The sequence below is a fragment of the Camelus ferus genome, chromosome 14 (assembly GCF_009834535.1).
Source record: "Camelus ferus isolate YT-003-E chromosome 14, BCGSAC_Cfer_1.0, whole genome shotgun sequence".
Taxonomy (NCBI): Eukaryota; Metazoa; Chordata; class Mammalia; order Artiodactyla; family Camelidae; genus Camelus; species Camelus ferus.
Genome location: NC_045709.1, coordinates 2,872,518 through 2,892,319, shown reverse-complemented (window position 1 = coordinate 2,892,319; position 19,802 = coordinate 2,872,518). Strand labels below are relative to the sequence as shown.

The window sequence follows — 19,802 nt, the reverse complement described above, 5'->3', positions numbered from 1 at the left end:
GGATTTTTGGTTGTTGTTGAGTATTTTCCATCCGTGGTTGGTTGAATCCACAGGTGTGGAACATGCAGATACAGAAAACCAATCGTATACTTTTCATTAAACCATAGATCAGAGAAGAAATCACAAGGAAATTGGAACTTATTTAGGCTTTAGAAGGAGAACTAACACCATCACGCTAAACTCGTAACTGCAGCAGTCAAGACGCAAGCCCGAAGGAGCTGGAATGGGTTCTTTCTTTTTCACTCTCCTTCTCTTAATGTTTCAAGGAATTTTGTATCTGTGACACAGAAATGGCTTGGTAAGGCTTTTTAAGTGCCTGGTTTGTAGTTTGTATGAATCTTACAGGTGAAACGGTCAATGTAGGGTGGCTTTCTGGACAATAATGATGGCAATATTAGGGACACGGCACTCTGTGCCCAGACATAGAAGTGATATTTCTGTCATCCACAAGATCTGTTGGATGGCCAGAGTCCTTTCCTTTTCTCATTCATGTACAATGTTACTTCTTCACTGGAAAAAAATCTGGCAGACGGGCAGGGGCACAGAGAAGCCCTTGATACCGTTATTTAGCCAAACATACTGTGCAGAGTCATTAAGAATCCTGCTGTTTGCTCAAATATGAAGGGAAGGGCTATAGTCACAAAACTAGACAAATTAGATATTTTTGTGTTCAGAATAAGGTCAAAGGTGGTCTTTTAATGAAAACATTTTCTTATGTGCAAACTCTCCAAAAATTGTTTCTTCTTTGGGGATGTTACATGATTAAATAACAATTATTATGTCCCTACGTTATGAAAGGAAAGATGCTGCTCCCTGTTCCTCTTTCGACCTCTTTGATGAAGACCACAGGCTTCCAAATTCAAAAGCATATAAAGACTTGTCACATTAGAGAGACCTTTAGAAGGCCACGAGGCCAAAAGTTGTGCTCAGCATTAGTTACTTTGCGCTGAGGATCGCGGTTTTCTGTTGCAGGTTATTGCAAATTAAGTGTCATGGATTAATCACCTAGAGCTAAATCAGGGAGTTAAGAAGCTGTTGAGTCCTCCCATTGCTTTAACCTCCAAGACAAACGAGCAGCCCATCAGCTGCAAAACACTGCTGGCTTCCATCGGAAATGCAAAATTCCTCCTTGATGTTCAGATGAAGGGGCTGCGTTTGTAATATTGTGCTCATAAAACAAACTTCATTCTTTCCCAAGTAATTGGCTTCCTGCTGTCAGGAGCTCTAAAGAGACGTCTGACAAGGGTTTGAATTGGCGTGTTAGTACCTTTCTTATGTATCTCTCTCCATGTGCTGTTTATATTTCCCCCTGTTAGCACAGCCTTCACTTGGTAAAGATGAATTGGGATTTTCAATGTCTCCTTGTACAGACTTACTAGTGATTTGCAGTTGCATAGAGTTCTCATGCCTTTGCGGCTGTAAAATTGGTGAGTAGGCAAGACCACGTGAAATTCTAAGGTCTTGAAGTCTGAATGGCCCCAAACAGCCCCAGGTTTTTGACCTTTTCCTGTTCTGGGCTCCTTTGTTTGTTCTGAACGACTCACTTGGATTTTATAAGATGCAAAGACAGTTCTATCGTCCGTGTTCCGCCCTTTAGCCTACTACAGAGCACAATTTGATTCTTCTTTCAGAGGGCAGTTCAAACCTGCTTTGAGTGATTGCTTTTGGGAGAAAAACATCCCAGATCCTAACGTGCTGAGACTGAAGTGGTTCTGGAGCACACATTAATTGGTAACTGCATCAGAATAAAAACGTTTCTGAGGATGACTGCCATGTTAAAAGCAATAAAGGAGGTGCAGGAATTCCTTGGTGTCAGGGCTGATTTGTGGACTCAGGGCTTAGAGATGCTTTTGCTGCAATAATGGGTGAGAGAAAATTCAGAAGCAGGTTTTGTATCTATGCTCGTCGTAATGTTCTTTTCCTCATTCCCACCCACCCCTAAACCATGAAGTGGGACTGAAGTCCTGCTGCACTCCTATTAAACTCCACAAAGACTAGAAACGAGGAAATTCCAAATACCGTCTGTCTTCCCACGTATGATAAAATAATAAGGAAAAAATAAACGTCGGCTCCCGTTCTATACCACACAGAAAAATTACTTTAAACCACCAGCTGGTGACTTAATCAGTTCCCCTAAGGAAGCTTAAAGATCAAAATAAGATATAATTTCTGGGTCCTCTAACAAGTCAGATGTTGGGAAGATTGGCCTTGCTTTCAATCAGGGTTGGTTGTAACAACTACTCATGATCTGACAACTTATCTGATACACTAAACATTCCCCAACAGATCAATGACAAATAACTACAATTTAAACAACTCATCTGGAAAAGGGAAAACCACACACAGTGGCCACTGTCCATAGCATCTAAGCATATCCTATCTGCCAGAAAATGCAAGGATCCCCTATGCTGACCGAGGTATGTGCTCCTGGATTGGCCAGGCTGCTCCCTGGATTCTCGTCACAAGGATGATTTTTCTTAGTCTTTGTCCTTTGTGACCACATCTGAGCTGGGCACTGGGAGGGGTGAGATTCCAGGGCCTTTATCAAGGTACAACAGGCCATTTTTTTTTATTGGGGGTTCAGGAATCTCAGTCCTTTGTTTGCCAGGTAATAGGTTAGTATTTATTTGCATTTGATCAGCTCCACAATCAAAGATGGAGACAGTGCTCAAATTTACTCCCAGCCCAGGGATTTCCATCTCCTAGCAACAGCCCTGGAATCTGTTCATGCCCTTAGCCCTCAGTTTAAATGACTTCCACCTGGGTGTCTCCAGGGTCATTCAGAACAACTTCTTGGGGTGGGAGTCACAGCTAATATATGCCCCTCTGCTCTCAAGTTGCATCTCAAGGGATATTTTTTTGCCGTGAGGTGATTTTAATTTTCTTAACTTGGATTATTCCAGACTTAAAGGGAGTTTGAGAGGGCCGGGGGGCTCAAGGCTCTGTGAGACCTTCGTGTTATCTTCCTGATTATTTTTGCCACTTTTTTTTTTTTTTTGCCTTAACTTTAGTTTGGTGGAGACAATTTTGCTTTTTTAACCATGAAGACTTGCCAAGATTGCTAACTTTCAGCCTTCTTGGATTATTGGCCTCAGTCAAAAAGGGGCTGTTTTAGTGACATTATATTTTCTTCCTTTTCTGCTCTCAGAGGGACTGTCTTCAACTGGAGATTATCTTTTTTTTTTTTTTTTTTAAATAAATGTAGCCAAGCCTTTCCAATCCCTGACCCCCTACTCTCTGGTTTTAATAGGCGCATGTTCTGAATCCCCACATAGGAGTAACGGTTTACTAGCGGCTGTGCAAATAAGATAGTAAGAATGCAGGGCAATTTCTTTTTTTTTTTAATTTTGAGGAGAGGAGATAATTAGGTTTATTTATTTTTAGAGGAGGTACTGGGGGTCGAACCCAAGACCTTGTGCATACTGAGTGTGTACTCTACCACTTGAGCTATACCCTCCCCTGGTATAGGGCAACTTCTTGACTTAATATAGAGATAGGTCTCCGTGGACCTCCTCCTTGGATCCCCTCAGCTAATTACCCATTTTCAAGTCTGTTACTTAAAATTCCTTTCTCAATGTTGGAATTTGTTATGTTTGTTTAGGAGACAGATAACAAATCCAGCTGCTACCTGTCTTGAACATAAAAGGGGAACTTGCAGTTACACTCAAGTGAAAAGTTTAGTGGGAAATCAGGCATGGTTGGATCTAAGTGCTCAGAGTCATCTGAGCTTTTCTTTGAAAAATGTTGACTTTATATTCAGGCAAGCACTCCTAACCTGGTGGTGCACATCCAGCTTACATCTTCTTAGCTCAGTAACTCCAGAGGGAAAAATACCCCTTTCTTAGTAACTGTACCAGTAATCCTGGAGCTGATGCTCAATGGCCCTGACTGGCCTGAGCTGGGAAACATGCACCTACCTGAGTTAATCACTGTAGCTGGGAGGATGGGATATTTTAGTTTGGCTAAGCCTGGGTCATGTGGCCATCCTAGCCCCAAGGGTGGGGGTGTCTATCATACCCTACTCACATGGACTGATTTAGTGAAGAGGTAGTTTCTCAAAAGAAAATTGGATGCTGAGCAGGAACAAGTGTCCAATGTACTGCGATAGGCAGTGTTGAGACTTAAAAATCTAGTTACATGTGGCTGGGCCAAGTCTTGCATATTATCCAATAAGCCTCACTTATTTGCAGAAGTCTAACATAATCGACAAGTTCCATAGACTAAGCTTATGATCCTTTAGCCAGTTTTCTAGTTTGGAATTCAGATGATGTAATTACGAAGAGGTGGCCTTGGGTGATTGGGTGGTGGGACCCTCGCAACTATTCCAAAATATTAATGAGCCTTTCATGTAGCAGACAACATACTAGGCACCGGGACGCAGATCTGATGAAGACATAATTAATACCTAGAAGGACTCATAATGGGGCTACAAAATATACCTTTACATAAATCAATCACCATGTGATATGCAAAAGGCCTGTAACAAAGGATCTAGTTGTCTTCTGAGACCCCACACAATGGCAGGCACCGGGCTTCTTGCTCTTCCCACATTTTCTTACCTAAACCTCAAAGCAACCCCTCAAAGTAGGATTCTTTTCTAAAGACATTGAGGTTTGTAGAGATAAAGCCTTTTGTGTTTGGTCTTTCAGCTGGTAGACAGCAGGAGCCTTTGGGAATTCTGCTTGGGAATACTATATTCCTCAGTATTTGGGAATACTGAGAAAGTCTGACCCATCCAACAGCTGTGGAGTCACTTATTTGTTCTCTCTTGTCCACCCTCTAGAGCTCACCTGCCATGAATCGTCCCGATTCTTCCTTTGCAATGTTCTTCATGTTCTCACCCTATGCTTCTTCCAAGTCATCGTCCAGGCCATCAACCTTTGGTACGTAGATTGCAGGGGCACCTGAACTGGTCTTCTTCTTGCTTCCTGCCTTTCTTTCATTCTGCCACCAGGTGGGTTTTGAGGTAGGCAGAAGCTATATAGCATACACACTGCCTGGATCATTTATTTGGCAAATATTTATGATAAGCTGGTCATTGTACTGGATCATGGTTTAAAGCTTCCAATAAAACACAGTCCTCTCTGAGGATTTCACCAGTGCTCAGGAAAAGCAATTGTCTACATTACTTTTCATACAGTGGCTCCCCCCACCTCCCTTATCTGTGGTTTCACTTTCCCTGGTTTCAGTTACCTGTGGTCAATCAGGGTCTGAAAATACTACATAGGAAATTCCAGAAATAAACAATTCCTAAGTTTTTAAACTGCATGCTGTTGGAATGATAGGTGATGGAATCTCACGTGTCCTGCTCCATCCCACTCGGTACAGAATCATCCCTTGTGCAGTGTATCCCACCTCCTAGTTACCTAGTAGCCATCTTGGTTATCACATTGACTGCACCACAGTGCTTCTGTTCACTTAACTCTTATTTTACTTAACAATGTCCCCAAAGTGCCAGAGTACTGATGCTGGCAATTCGAATATGCAACAGAGAAGCCATAAAGCATTTCCTTTAAATGAAGAGGTGAAAGTTGCCCCATAATGAGGAAAGAAAAAAAACTGTATGCTGAGGTTGCTAAGATCTATGGTATGCACGTTCTATCCACGAAATTGTGAGGAAGAAAAAAGAAATGTGTGCTAGTTTCGTTGCTGCATCTCAAACTGTAAAAGCTATGGCCACAGTGCATGAGAACTGCTTAGTTAGGATGGAAAAGGTATTAAATTTGTACAATAAGATATTTTGATAGAGAAAGGGGGAAAGAGAGAAATCACATTTGTATAAATTTTATTGCAGTATATTTTTATAATGTTCTATTTTATTATTAGTTATTGTTAATCTCTTACTACGTATAATTTTTAAATTAAACTTTATCATAGGTATATATGTATAGAAAAAATATAGTATGTGTAGCAGGGTTCAGTACTATCTGTGGTTTCAGGCATCCACTGTGGGTCTTGGAACACTTCCCCCTTGGATAAGGGGGCACTACTGTAATAGAATACACATTATCACCCCCTTGCTCCATGCTTAAGTGCTTTCTCATGCTGCCTTAAGTGTCTCAACTCTTTAGCTTGGCATCACGGTCTTTCTCAGCTGTGCCACCCATTCAAGCAACCTCACAGTGTTCTAAAAAACCATCTCCTCCAACCAACTGGTCTACTCAGTTCCAATAAAAGGCTCTGTCTGTCCTTGCCTTTCTCCACAGCTTGTCCCCATCACTCCCAGGTTCTCTTCATCCCTGGCAGTTCTGGCCGACTGTGATTCTACCTGTAAATTCCAAGATCACTTCTTGTTTGCACTTGATGTGACTTTCTCCATGTCATTTGGCACTGCGCCTTTTCTGAATTCTGATGGCTTCTTTTTTTTTTAACATTTAAGTATTTTCTTCTACAAGGCTGTGAGCTTTATTGTGTTACCAACAGTTGATCAAATATCCATTGATAAAGGGCCCTGAAGTGCTCTGATTACTTGGTCACAAGCTTTTGTGTAGAGAGGAATAAAGAAGTTCAGCTAAGAGGAAGAGCGATGATGAGGCATAGATGAAAAGCTGCTTCTCAGTCGGTATTCCTGTATTCTTCTCTTGCTTTGCAGCGTTCTTGGGTGGAGGAGAGGGAGTGGCTTTCCTTCCTACAAGGTGGTAAGAATACAAAGTATGGTCCTTGAGCCGCGAAGTCAAGTACCACAGTCGATTCCTCTGGCTCCTTTGGGGTTTGAGGCATCCCTGAACCAAAAAGATAAAGTATTTTTCATTATTCATTGATTTAATTTCCTTCATACAGCTAGACTAATAAAATCAGCAGTTTAAAGACTAATTTTATGTAGTATTTTAAGATTATTTAGTTTTGCTAATATTAATGCAATGATCCTCCAGGAAACTTTTTCTAAGTGAAGGTTATACCATTTAAATCCTTGTTTTTTATGTTAAGGGGAATCTGCACTTAGTGTTGATCCTCTGTCGTGGTTCCCTGTGATGTTCTCTCGGTTGAAGCACTTAAGTAGTTGATAAATACCATTTGTTTCTAGGCTATGCTTGTAGACAGTATTTTGGCTGACTTCAGGGCTGAATTATTTTCCCTGAAATCGTTTTACAAATAGGACCAGCAATTTACTGGTAACTTTTCCTATAAATGACTGCGCAGCCAAGACCTAATAACAGACTGATTATGCAGTGGGGTAACAGGAATGGGAGATAATGACATTTCTTACGAGATTACTTAAAACAGTTACTCTCAATTTGGGGGAAGCTAAACTGCTGAAGAATGATTTTAGTTTTTTCAAGGTATGATTTAAAAAAAATGGAAAAAAAAAAAAAACCCCAGCTGTTACGTTGATTTGTTTTCTTTCCAACAGTCTTAATAGCTTCAATTTCTAGAACTTGCTCCTTGAAGAGAGCAACACTGTACTGGATATTATTTTTCTCATTTGTCTCCAGAATTGTTCGTTCAGCTGAGAAATGAAAATGGGTCTCAGTATAGCACATGGAGCGATTTGTTCTAATGGCACAAAAACTGTTTCCGGGCCAGGGAAGTATCAGTTCAAGGTTCTGTAAAAGTTGATGCTTACTGACATGTGGACACCATAATCTGGCCAAATTTTCACATTAGGAACTTTCCAGTGGCTTCATTTTTTGTCCCCTAAACATATGTTACTAGTTTTATGTAATAAGAAACACGGAATATGCTAAGGCACTATTCTGAATTAGGGGACCATTTTCCCCAATTTATGGTGAAAGTTACCTTAGTTTATGAACAGCGTGCTTTAGTGTGTGAAGTGACACACGGGTGTTAACTTGTTCTGCAAAAGAGAAAGTCTTTTATTGAAATGATTGGAATGCAAATCCTGTTTTACAGGTCTAGTTTCCTGGCATTCAGGGGTGGGGATGGGACACCAGCATGTCTGGTGCTTTTGTTTTAGGAACAAAAGTAAACACTGTAGGGGGTTCACCCAAATCCTTCCCCCTCCCCCTGAGCAAGAGGCCCAAACTGCTGCTTTGTTTCCATTTCGGTCTTCCTGCGGTGGCCTTAGCCACCCCTACCCCTACCCCCACCCCACTGCTTCTTTTGCTCCATGTTTGACTCCAACAGAGATGAAAACTACATTTTATGGACTTATAGTTTGGCAATATGCTAGCAAATGGGAAAACAAGCAACATAAAGCAAATTTCTGCCACAATGCTTTTAATATTGGGACAGATTTCTATCTAACAGAGCTGACAGGATGGAACGGGAGAGCACCCGGAGCTCAGGGCTGTAAACACGGCTTCCCGATGACACATCCCTAGGGGGACAGATCGTACAGTTTCTATATTATTTAGCTTGTCACTCTACTGGCACAGAACTGATTTTTGCCTCAGAAAATGTCTCTTTCTGGAAACTCCAGCTGTCCTTCATTCATAAAGCGGAGTTTTAATAAGGTGGTTTGTTTACTAGGAAACGAAGCGAATGCTAATCATGAATCACTGACAATAAGAGCACGTTCCTTATCAGAGATGGTCTCCTTGCTGCCAGACAGCTGGAGGAGAAGTGGGGGGAAATGCAATCAAGCGTTTAAGCATCATACCCTGGATGTTTCCAAACATTAAGTGTCCAGATGTTTAGCATCGTGGAGGCAGTGGGTATGATGGCCTGACCACTTTTTAATATTTTATCTCGATCGTTTGGTGTTCTGTAGATAGAATGGTGGACCAGTCTTCATTTTCAGGATGCTGAGCAGTTTTTCTGATTGAGAATGGCAACAATAAATCTGAAGACTGGCAAAAGCCAAGCCTGGTAGGGATTGTGTGTGATGAGGGAGAGGAGGAAGGACCAAGAGTTGGACTGTGGTTAAATGGGTCCCTCTCCTGGCTATTGTGCATGAAAGCAAGTGCCTTTTAAAAGGCTTTGGCTCAATCAGCTTTCAGCCTGCAGTTAAGGGGCATCTAGGAATTAAGTTGGGTAAAGGGATCAGATACTCTTGTTTTCCCTGAGACCCAAGGGCTGAATACCCAGATGCTTCCTTGGGGGACCCAGTTCTAAAAAAGAAAGCAAACTGTCTTTATACCAGTGAGGACACTGGCTTACAAGGAATCTCTTCTCACTAAACTGAATAGACTTGTTTCCTTCCTCAGAGGAATGCCTCGTCCAGCAAAATTTAAAAAATCTAAAGTAAACAAAATGAAGCTCTTTTTCTTTTTAGGATGTCAGAGTACCCGACCAAATCAACCCTTGCTCCCTGCTGTACCTCTCTGTCGGTTTCTGGTCCTTATAACTAGAGTCATTGCCAAATCCTCTACTAAATTAAAACCCCTAGAAATTAATTATCTCATCAAAGGTGGCTCCGTTTCGGAGCTGGGTTCACAGATCCTGGTACTAAAATAAGTGCAACTTCCTCTTAAGAATGAAAGAAGGAAAAACAGTCACTTACTGTCATGTCTCTGCAGGAATCAATAACATTACAGATCATGGAGGAGCCAAGAATAGCCTGGGCATATTAATAACTCTGCCTGCTCACTGATTTTATTCAAGAGCACTGGTTAAAGAATGCTCTGCACTGATGACAACTCCATGGTGTGAGGAACAATGTCACCATTAACATGGGGGACTGTTTAGCATTTAGAACCCCTTGCATATAAAGAGAACTTAACACAGGACTATTTATTGTGCTTGAGACAGATGGTTTAATGTTTCTCTAGCCTTCAGTCTATCAGGCCACCCGTGGTTTACTTCAGCCAAGGGCTTTTTAAAAATAATTGGTCTATAGCCATTTTCTAACAAGACTGACTGCAATATATTTCCCTAAATCTTTTTCTTCGCCTTAACTATCCCTTACAGTGGTTTGTGGGTGACAAACCTCCCTGGCTGACACTGAGTCTTCATGTATAAGTAATTACTGACATAAAAGGAGATGAAGGGGCTGAATTTCATCGTTAATGGTTTCTTTGCTTCGGAAAAACTATTCAGAAATGATTACTTTGGAAAACAGTTCCTCTCTGATTGGACATTGCCTGACTCTGGAGAAGCTGTTCCCCAGAATCTTTCACTACAGGAAACGATGACCCAATATAGATGGATAACTGGGGGTGGCAAGGCGTTTGTTTCCAAATGGCAGAAAAGAAGAGCAGTTGTGCCTCTGTCCGAGGACCCTGCGCTCAGAAAGGACTAAAGAGGCAGTAGACCCCTTCTTATACTAAGTGAAAATCCAGCACACTAGCAAAGCAAGCGGGGTACATTTTTATAGTGTAAACTTCTATAGGGATCTTAATGACCCCCTGCACTGCCCTGGCCGCTGTTTAAGCTCTCCAGGCCCTTCTGTGAGCTCTTTGAAGGGAACAACATGACCCCAAGGCCAGGACACTGCAGCTTGGCCCAGATGAATACGTCTCTGCACATTCTTCTCTATGCAACCTTCCCTGCAGGGTTGAGAAAAGCATGCTTGGGCCTGGGGCAGAGAAAAGCTATTACACAGCAGAGAGGGTTTAGTGATCAGAAGTATTTAAGAGGGCGAGTGTCTCCTGACTGCACTCAGGAGGGCTTGAGAAGGCTGGAAGTCTGGGTGCAGAGACTCGGATTTTTTTTCCTTTGAGGAACAAAAATGTCTCACTGGAGGCTCAGATTCCCCTCTGACACTTTATGCAGGGCTGGACTGGAGTCCCTGCTGCTTCTGTGGCTACTGCTGGTGTCAGGGTCTTGCACTGAAACTGTTAATATCCTCACCAATGAGAAAGAAGCCCCCGGCACCATCATCGGTGTTCTGTCTAACCACATACTGCTTAATTCCCAACGTGAGGTGCCAGGACAGTTCTGCTGGATAAAGTTCAACAGCTCGCTGATCCAAGTGGGTCAGGACGACCGGCAGCTGATGGTCGGAGACGCGGGTCTGTACTGACAGCACTGTGCGGCCAGGCACCGCAATGCGTGCTGGCCTTCAACGTGGTCAGCTTCCCGCAGGAGCAGTTCGGGCCGGTGCACTTGGAGGTGGAGGTGAGGGCCATCAACGACCACGCGCCGCGGGCCCAGATCCCCGTGGAGGTGTCGGAGGGTGCGGCCGTGGGCACGCGCATCCCGCTGGAGGTGCCGGTGGACGAGGACGTGGGCGCCAACGGGCTGCAGAGCGTGCGTCTGGCCGAGCCGCACAGCCCCTTCCGCGTGGAGCTGCAGACGCGAGCGGACGGCGCCCAGTGCGCGGACCTGGTGCTGCTGCAGGAGCTGGACCGCGAGAGCCAGGCCGCTTACAGCCTGGGGCTAGTGGCCCAGGATGGGGGCCGCCCGCCGCGCTCCGCCACGGCTGCCCTCAGCGTGCGCGTGCTGGACGCCAACGACCACAGTCCTGCCTTCCCGCAGGGCGCTGTGGCCGAGGTGGAGCTGGCAGAGGACGCGCCGGTGGGCTCTCTGCTACTCGACCTGGGACGCAGCCGACCCCGACGAAGGCCCCAACGGCGACGTGGTGTTCGCCTTCGGGGCCCGCACCCCGCCCGAGGCTCGCCGCCTCTTCCGCCTCGACCCGCGCTCGGGCCGTCTCACCCTGGCCGGGCCCGTGGACTACGAGCGCCAGGACACTTAGGAACTGGATGTGCAGGCGCAGTTCCGCGGCTCCGGGTCCCGCGCAGCCACTTGCAAGGTCATCGTGCGCATCCGCGACGTCAATGACAACGCGCCTGACATCGCCATCACCCCGCTGGCCGCCCCAGGCGCCCCTGCCGCCTCTCCCTTCGCCGCCGCTGCTCTCGGAGGACGGGGATGGGGGAGAGAGTGGGGGTGGTCTGGGTGGGGCCGAATGTCGACCGGGCCCGGGACGCCAGAGGCCAGAGCCATCTCACTGGTGCCAGAGCGGGCGGCGCGCGAGAGCCTGGTGGCGCTCGTCCTCACTTCGGACCGGGACTCGGTCTCCCACGGGCAGGTGCGCTGCGCCCTCTAGGGGCACGAGCGCTTCTGGCTGCAGCCGGCCTAGGCCGGCAGCTACCCGGTGCTGACCACGGCGTCCCTGGACTGCGAGTACATCGCTCAGTGCAACCTGACGCTGGTGGCCGAGGACCGAGGCTCGCCCCTACTACGCACCGTGTGGCCCTACACGGTGTGCGTGAGCGACGAGAACGACAACGCGCCGCTCTTCACGCGGCAGGTCTATGAGGTGTCAGTCCGTGAGAACAACCCACCTGGGGCCTACTTGGCCACGGTGGCCGCCAGGGACCCAGGCCTGGGCTGCAACGGCCAGGTCACCTACCGGCTGCTGGAGGCCCAGGGGTTTCGTGGGCTCAGATAGAGACCCGCCAGCTCTCCGTATCCTCGTTAATTAGTACATTTTCATGCTGGGAGCGTTACGAAAATTCTGTGCCTGATCAGGTTGGGGACTTAAAGTGGCTAATTTTCTGGGTCTTTTTTTTTTTTTTTTTTTTTTTTTTTACCTGAGAAGAAACTTTCACAGATGAAAGCAAAAGGAAGCCTGCTGTTCACATGGGCCTCTCCTGTTTGTGCTGTTTTGGTCCCTGGTAACTTCCTTATGGGTCCAGCTCCAGTCCCTTTCCCAAAGGGTTTAGATGCTGTCTTCCTGCAGGGCTCTGGGTGAGGGATGCTGTGCCTTCTCTGTCAGTTCTGATATCTAAGGGTGAGATGTTAATTGCTGCACTCAGCCCTCGTTTTAAACAGGATTCAGTCTCAGGTCCTTTTCACTCCCCATCCCTGTGGGGAGAGGATAAATCTGCTGCAAGTTTGGGGTAATTGCAGAGTATTCATCATTATCTCTAAGCCATGTGTTTGACGATTTGTACATTTCTATGGATGATGGAGTAATTCTTTCCTTTTCACTTGCAGGACACATTCAAATCCAGATGAATTTAGTGTGAAAGATGGCAGAAAAGGAGACAGACAACTGAATGACAGCAGTTATGGTATCAGTAGAGAGGGCTCCAGGAAAACATTGCCTCCAGTGATGCAAAGCAAGAGGGTAAGTTCACACCTGCGACTTTGAACCTCTTCCTCTCAAGGTCGTAATACTATATGCCCGAATGAGTAATGAAGAAAACTAAACAAGGGGTCTCAACTGTATGTTCACAGATGGAAGTATGCTGAGTGGTGCTAAACAGAGCTGATATTTTTGATCACTGACTATTTAGCTGTTTCTATGTCTTTTAAATAGTTTACACTTACTGATTTACTTATTCCCCACAATAAACCCAATGAGATAGGAAATTGAGGCACAGAGAGTTTAAGTAGCTTGCTCAAGTGTTGGAGTTAAGATCTTAGCCCAGGAATTCTGGCTTTAGAGCTCCTGCTCTTAATTACCCTACTAAACTGCTGCTATTAATGCAAAAAAGATTAAAATATTGAAAAAATTAGAATATTTTGGTTATTAATACTAAAATAATGTAGTGCTACTAAGGATAACTTCCCCTGTTTGGGCGTTCTGCAAGGGAACAGCACAGGAATAGGTAAATTTCATATAGGCCAGGGCATCGTTTGCTGGGAACCTATGAGGATGTGGTTTTGTTTGGTTTTTCTCTGCTTAGAGAATCTGGCCAACACAACCTCATACTATTCAGTCTGTCTCTTGTAGTGTTTGGGGAGGGGTTTGTTTTAGGTCAAGATCTCTGTCATTACAGGTATCTGGTTCTGGAGTGGTAGCTCCTGTTGGGAGAGGCGTAGTCAGCTTTGAGGTGTTTTGAGTTAATCTTTATAAAAGTAGGCATTAGATTTTCAGTCCCTCAAAGAAGATACCTTACTCTCAAAGATGCGTCCTAATGGTGTGTCCCGTTGATTCAAGTGTCTCTTCACGATCATGGATATTTTTGTCCATCCTGTGTTTAGTTCTTTCACAATTTGTTTTTAATGAGATGACTTCAAAAAGCATCTGCATTCTAGTGTTGTTCTTCTGAACATTCTCTGGCCAAACCCATTCTTCCTCTAACGTTTGTATCTCATTACATGACACCTCTGTTCACTTAGTTGCTTGCTCAGGCCAAAATCCATTGTGTCATTCTTGATTTGTATCTTTCCCACATGCAACTTCCAATCCATCAGCACATCCTATTGGAATTACTTTGATAATATATGGTCAATCAAAGCTCTTCTCACTGTCTTCACTGCTGTTACCCTCCCCCAGCCTCTATCATCTCTTGCTCAGACAACTACAGTGGCCTTAAAACTGGCCTGTCTGCTTCCACTCTTGTCCTCTTGCTGTCTGTTCTCCATATAGGAACTAGCACGATCCTCTTACTTCACAAATCAGGTCACATTACTCAGTTCTCCAAAGATTTCTGACTTATACAAAATCCCTGCCACGGTGTCCCAGTTACAACTGCCGTGTAACAAGCTAGCCCCAAATGTAGCAGTTGACAACAATCATTTTATTATGCTCATGGATTATCTATGGCCATTTTGGACAGGACATAGCAGGGATGGCTCATGTCTGCTTCAGTGTCTGAGGCTTTAGCTGGGAAGATGTGATCACTGGGAGCTGGAATCATCTGAAGGCTTATTCAGTCGTATGTCTAGCATGTGCACTAGGATGACGGAAAGTCTAGGATCGCAGACTTGGAGGCAAGAAATGGGGCTATGTGTACCGTTTACATATGGCTTGATTTTCCCTCAGCATGGCAGCCTCAGGATAGTCACATGCAAGCTCTTGGCTGCAAGCATGAATGTTCCACCCAACAAGGCAAAGTTGCATCTTCTTTTATGACCCAGCCTCCGGGACCCGTAGCCATTGCCATCATATTCTACTGGCCCCAAAAGCCTTGAGCCCAACCAGATTCAAAGAGATGGGACAAAGACCCCACCTCTACACTGGAAAATTATCAAAGAATTTCTGGACTGTGTTTGTAAACACGCGTGGGCCACCAAGTCCTCTATTACCTGGCTCCTGGCTCCTTCCCCCACCTGATTTCTTACCACTCTTCCCCTTGATAATTTAAGTCATTTGATTGGCTTTCTTGTTTTTGTGAATTGACCAAGCATACCTTTATTTCAAACCTCAGGATCTTGCTGTTCCCTCTGCCTGGTACACTCTTTCTCGAGATTTATCCATATTGTTTGCTTTCTGCCTTCATTTAGTTCTTTGCTCGAATATCCATCTTCTCAAAGAGGACAGACTGCAGATTGCTTCTCCCCAACGCCACTGTCCCTCTCTGCCCTGCTTTATGTTCCCTTATAGCATTTACCACTGCCTAATATTATTTTATATATTTGTTTGTTTATTATTCTTTCCCTGTTCCATGTTGAATCACCAGCATCAAATATGCAGTAAAATTTTTTTTTTTACCAAATGGTTAAATAAAGTAGTGGTCTCACCAGCATATACGTGGCAACTGTTTGCCTATTTCCTATGATAAGATCACAGTTTAGATTAGTATAAAAGAATGTTGATGTTTTTATAAATTCCATCGTGCCGCTTTATTTTGTGGAAAATTTTAATGTCATCTTGAGGGTTTTACAGTAAATTTATCTTTCCTGATCATTTAATGTTAAATTAGCTTTTTCAAAGAAAAAATCATGTTCCTGGAACACCTACTGTTTATTCTCTATTTGGGGCATTACCAGTTTATTCTTGCCTTTCCATAGTTTCCTCTTCATAATAATAGGCAGATCTCTGAATCCATGATAGGTCAAGGTGCAGTTTTGGCAAACAATGTGATCAAGGCACTGCGTGCAGTCTGAGAAGACAGAGTTTCTCAGGAATAACTCCAACAGCCTCTCCTCTCACCAGTATTCAACAGCTACATTTTATTTATTTATTAAACACTTACACAGCACTTAACTATGTGCCTGGAACTGTTCTAGGTGCTTTGTGAATATTAACTCACTTCATCCTCATGATAATGCTACGAAGTAGGTACTGTAATTTAACCCCATTTCACACATCGGAAAACTGAGGCGTAGAGTTATCAGAGTAATTTGATCCAAGCCACTCAGCTTGGTAAGGGGGTCGAGCTGGGTTTCAACTCTGGAAGTCTGGCTCTGGAACTACGCTTTCAATGTTCTGCTGTAGCGTGTTTTCAGTAGGGTTTTAAACTCTTCTTTTATGGGTCTGCTGAAGATTTAGGACCGATTTACATTCCTGAGGATGTTTCTGTCTTTGACTTTAAGTGAGATGGCCTGATTTATGGCTTGGTTTATGCTCCACGTCTCTGCTGCCTTTTCTTGTAAAACTTTTAGTGGGAGTATTAAAAGGCTGTCACTTGGGCGATGGCAAGATAATTGAATTAGATGTTGAGAGCTGGAGATCAGAAGATTGGTGAAGGTATTTTTATTACTTTTGCATCTCACTTTTAATAGTTAACAGAGAATGAGTGGATCAACCTGATAACCTTCAGAAACTTCATTTTAAACTGTAATTTCAACCATTCCTCCCACCCAACCTCTATCACCGATTCGATTCCAACAAATCATTTAATTCACTTGCTTGAATTTTATTCCATTTCTTTTCCTCACTGCACCAGCAGGTGGAGGTATGAGTCATTGGTAGAAAATCCATAGGAAGAAAAAAAGAAACAGCTAGAAAATCAGTCCCTGGTCAACGGAACGTTGTTTGCATTTCTAAGTATATTGCTGCCTAGCATTCTGATCATTTAAAAACATTTAAAACTATTTCCTTTTCTTTCCAAGTTGTTTCAGATCGGTCAGAACAAAAGACATTTCAGGATCCTGAAAGATTAATCCAGGAATCTCAGGGCAGCGAGACTCTTTCATCACATCGTGAAAACAGCTCCAGGATTGCGCTGTTCAGGTACCCGTTGCCCTCCTGTTTCTCAGCTGAGAAATACGAGTTTCCAGCCAGAACACTCAGAACTCAGAGGCTGTGATTTTTCCAGCCCATGCCTCCCAAAGTGAGAGGCTGCCCAGTGTGTGTGACAGAGTTCAGAACCGCAGGCCAGCAGTGCCTTCCCGAGACAGAATGATGAATTAGAGCCTCCTTCAGTGGATAGATCATCTCCAAATGCCTCAGAAATAGCCACTTCTTTCTGAAATGCTGCAGCTCATACAGATGGTTATGTTTGGGGAATAGACACATTTATGTTTCTGTCAAATATTTATAAGCTGAAATGCACACATGAGCTTCTTCGTTTTGATAGACGTTTCCCTAAATTATGTTAACAGTCAATGTCAGAGCATATGATGACTTTATATAATCCAGGCTCTTTTACCAAAGAGTTCTAGACGTAGTCTTTCTGGCCACAAATACAGTAAGTGAATATATATATTTTATCTTTTCGTATCATTGATGAATGCAAATAAAATATTCATCTAGCTGTTCGTTTACATTTGAGCATTTACAGTTCTACTGGGAACGCGATTTCACTTGGAATAACTTTAGACTGGATACAGAATCTGGGCCTCAACTGCAACCATAGGCCCAGTGAGGAGAAAGGATGCTGTGGACAGGCACCACTGGGGTGTGGAAACCCAAATCATTTCTCTCCCCTGACATCCGGGAGGGTTACCTGGCACTTAGCGGGTAGAGCAGTGGCAGATTAGGGCAATGGGTGAAAATCAAATACAGGTAGCAGTGGTGTTGTGCTTTTGGGCACTTAGCTAATCATAGCAGCAGCTCCATCAGATGCAGGGCTGCAGCGAGCAGGGGTGGGGGAGCTGGTGGGAGTCTTGAGGCCTCAGTCATCTGGGTCAGCGCTGCCAGTGGAATCCTCCCCTCGCTGTGAATAGCAGGTTCGGCAGACTCGAAGGCAGAAGACCACGGTAAGAGGAGAGCTCGCACCCCTGGTGCTGTGACCTGCAGGCTGTGTGAGCAACTGGCCAGATCCAGGGGCAGCCAGGCTAGGAGACAGGATGGAAGCATCTGGATTGTGCCTTGTTTGCTTCAAGATGGTCTCAGACTGTGGGAAGGACTGAGTCTGCAAGTGCAGGACACTAGTGTCCTCCCAACTGGGAGAGTCTGGGCTCATCGAGATCTGAGAGGCAAGAGCTGTCCGGCCAGTATAATAATCACTCACCACATGTGGCTGCTTAAATTTAAATGAATTAAAATTCAAGATGATGAGGAATCCGGTTCCTGGTCCCATTAGCCACGTGTGGCTGGCGTGGACAGTGAAGCTACACAACATTTCCATCATCACAGTTCTCGTGGATCTAGAAGGATCCACAGGCTGGGCAGGTGTTGATAATGTCCTTCTGTCCTTGCTCAGCACTCACAGGGTGACTGTTCTCTTCTGTCCTCCACACTTCCCTCATTCGTGAGTCTTTTATCGGTTCAGCCTGATGTCCATCAACTGTAAAGTGGTTAGACAAATTGTAGCACATTCGTAAATGAAACACTACTCAGCCATGAAAAAGAATGAACAGCATGGGTGAAGCTCAGAGACATAATGGTGAACCAGGCACCAAATGGAGTGACACATTATACTGTTTATTATAAAAAAATTTGAAAAATGTTTAAAGAAAGAATTCCCAATGGTAAAAGATGGCTCCTGCAGGCCTGGGGAATTTCTAACAGTTCCTCTGCTCTTCTAGCTAGCACCTTAAATTTGTAGTCCCATATTTAGTCCTATAATCTTAGATTTTGCAGTAATAGTCATTATAAAACTTACTCTTACTCCTAACCTTTTCCAAAAAATAATTCAGCTGTTTTAAAGACCAGTAATTTATTCTTTAGCCACATGCAGTCAAGAAGCCAATAAGTACCTTAAAACTCCTTTGGCCGTTGCCCTCCCATAGAAAATCACTGCTGTACAAATTGGTTTCCAGGTCCCGTGGTGTTTCAGAGTCAGGATGGGGTCCCAAGCGTCAGCTTTCTACAGCGGGTGGTCTAAGCCCCAGAGAGATCAAGCGAATATGAATGAACTTCATGTGAGACATACCTTGAAAGTAAAATGTATGCCTGTCTTTTGGTCTACGTTGAATAATATTTCAGCTTCATTAGAGTAATTTATCATGTAAGTGAATTCTGTGGGAAACATTATTTAGAAGCCGAGGATCTAAAGTTTTCCCTCAAATTTATAAACATAGGATTAGCTGTATTTTCTTAAAACCAGGTTCACATGCATTTGTGATGTCAGCTTCTACCTTAATTACAATTCCTCCAGCAGTTCATAACTCCTGAATCCTGCCTGTTTATGACTGCATTCTTAGTGAGAAATCATAATAGGCAACATTCATCAAATGCTCACTGTATACAAAGCTCTCTGCTAAATGCTTTACAGAAGTTATTGTATTTATACCTTATAATTATCCCAGAAAGTAGTCACACTGTCATCCCCATTCTGTAGGTGAGGAAGTAGAGGTTCCGAGAGGATAATTTGTCTGAGGTCATATGGTAGGGGAAGGAATCATGATATAACATGAAGTACATGAATTTTAGCTTTATAGCTGGATGAAATTTTATATGTACACATAAACACACTAACCAGATCAAGGAACAGAACATTTCCAGCCCCCTTGAAGGCACTTTCATGTACCTTCCCTGGCAATATCTCTTCCCAAAGTAACCATAATCAAACCCCCTTCATCATCTCAGATTTTTCCCTGTGCCTGAACATCACATAAACAGAATGGGTGGCGCAGCATATCCTCTTTGGTGCCTGGCTCACCGTTATGTCTCTGAGCTTCACCCATGCTGTTCGTTCTTTGTCATGGCTGCCTAGTGTTTCATTTACGAATGTGCCACAATTTGTTTATCTACTTTACAGTTGATGGACATTAGGGTGATTTCAAGCTTTTGACTCTAGTGAATTAATTCACACGTTCTTTGGTGGGTGTAACACTTGCTTCTGTTGGCCATATACATGGGAGTAGAACAGTTGGGTCAAACGGTGATGGATCCAGGATTTGAACCTCACATTTTCTGACCCCAGTATTACCCATTGTGCCCCACCCACCAC

At 44.0% G+C, this 19,802-nt stretch overlaps 1 pseudogene; it reads left to right on the top strand.

Annotated features, from left to right (window-relative positions):
- The first annotated feature begins 10,570 nt into the window (after window positions 1–10,570).
- LOC116668678 lies at window positions 10,571–12,238 on the top strand (annotated as a pseudogene).
- Window positions 12,239–19,802: the final 7,564 nt, after the last annotated feature.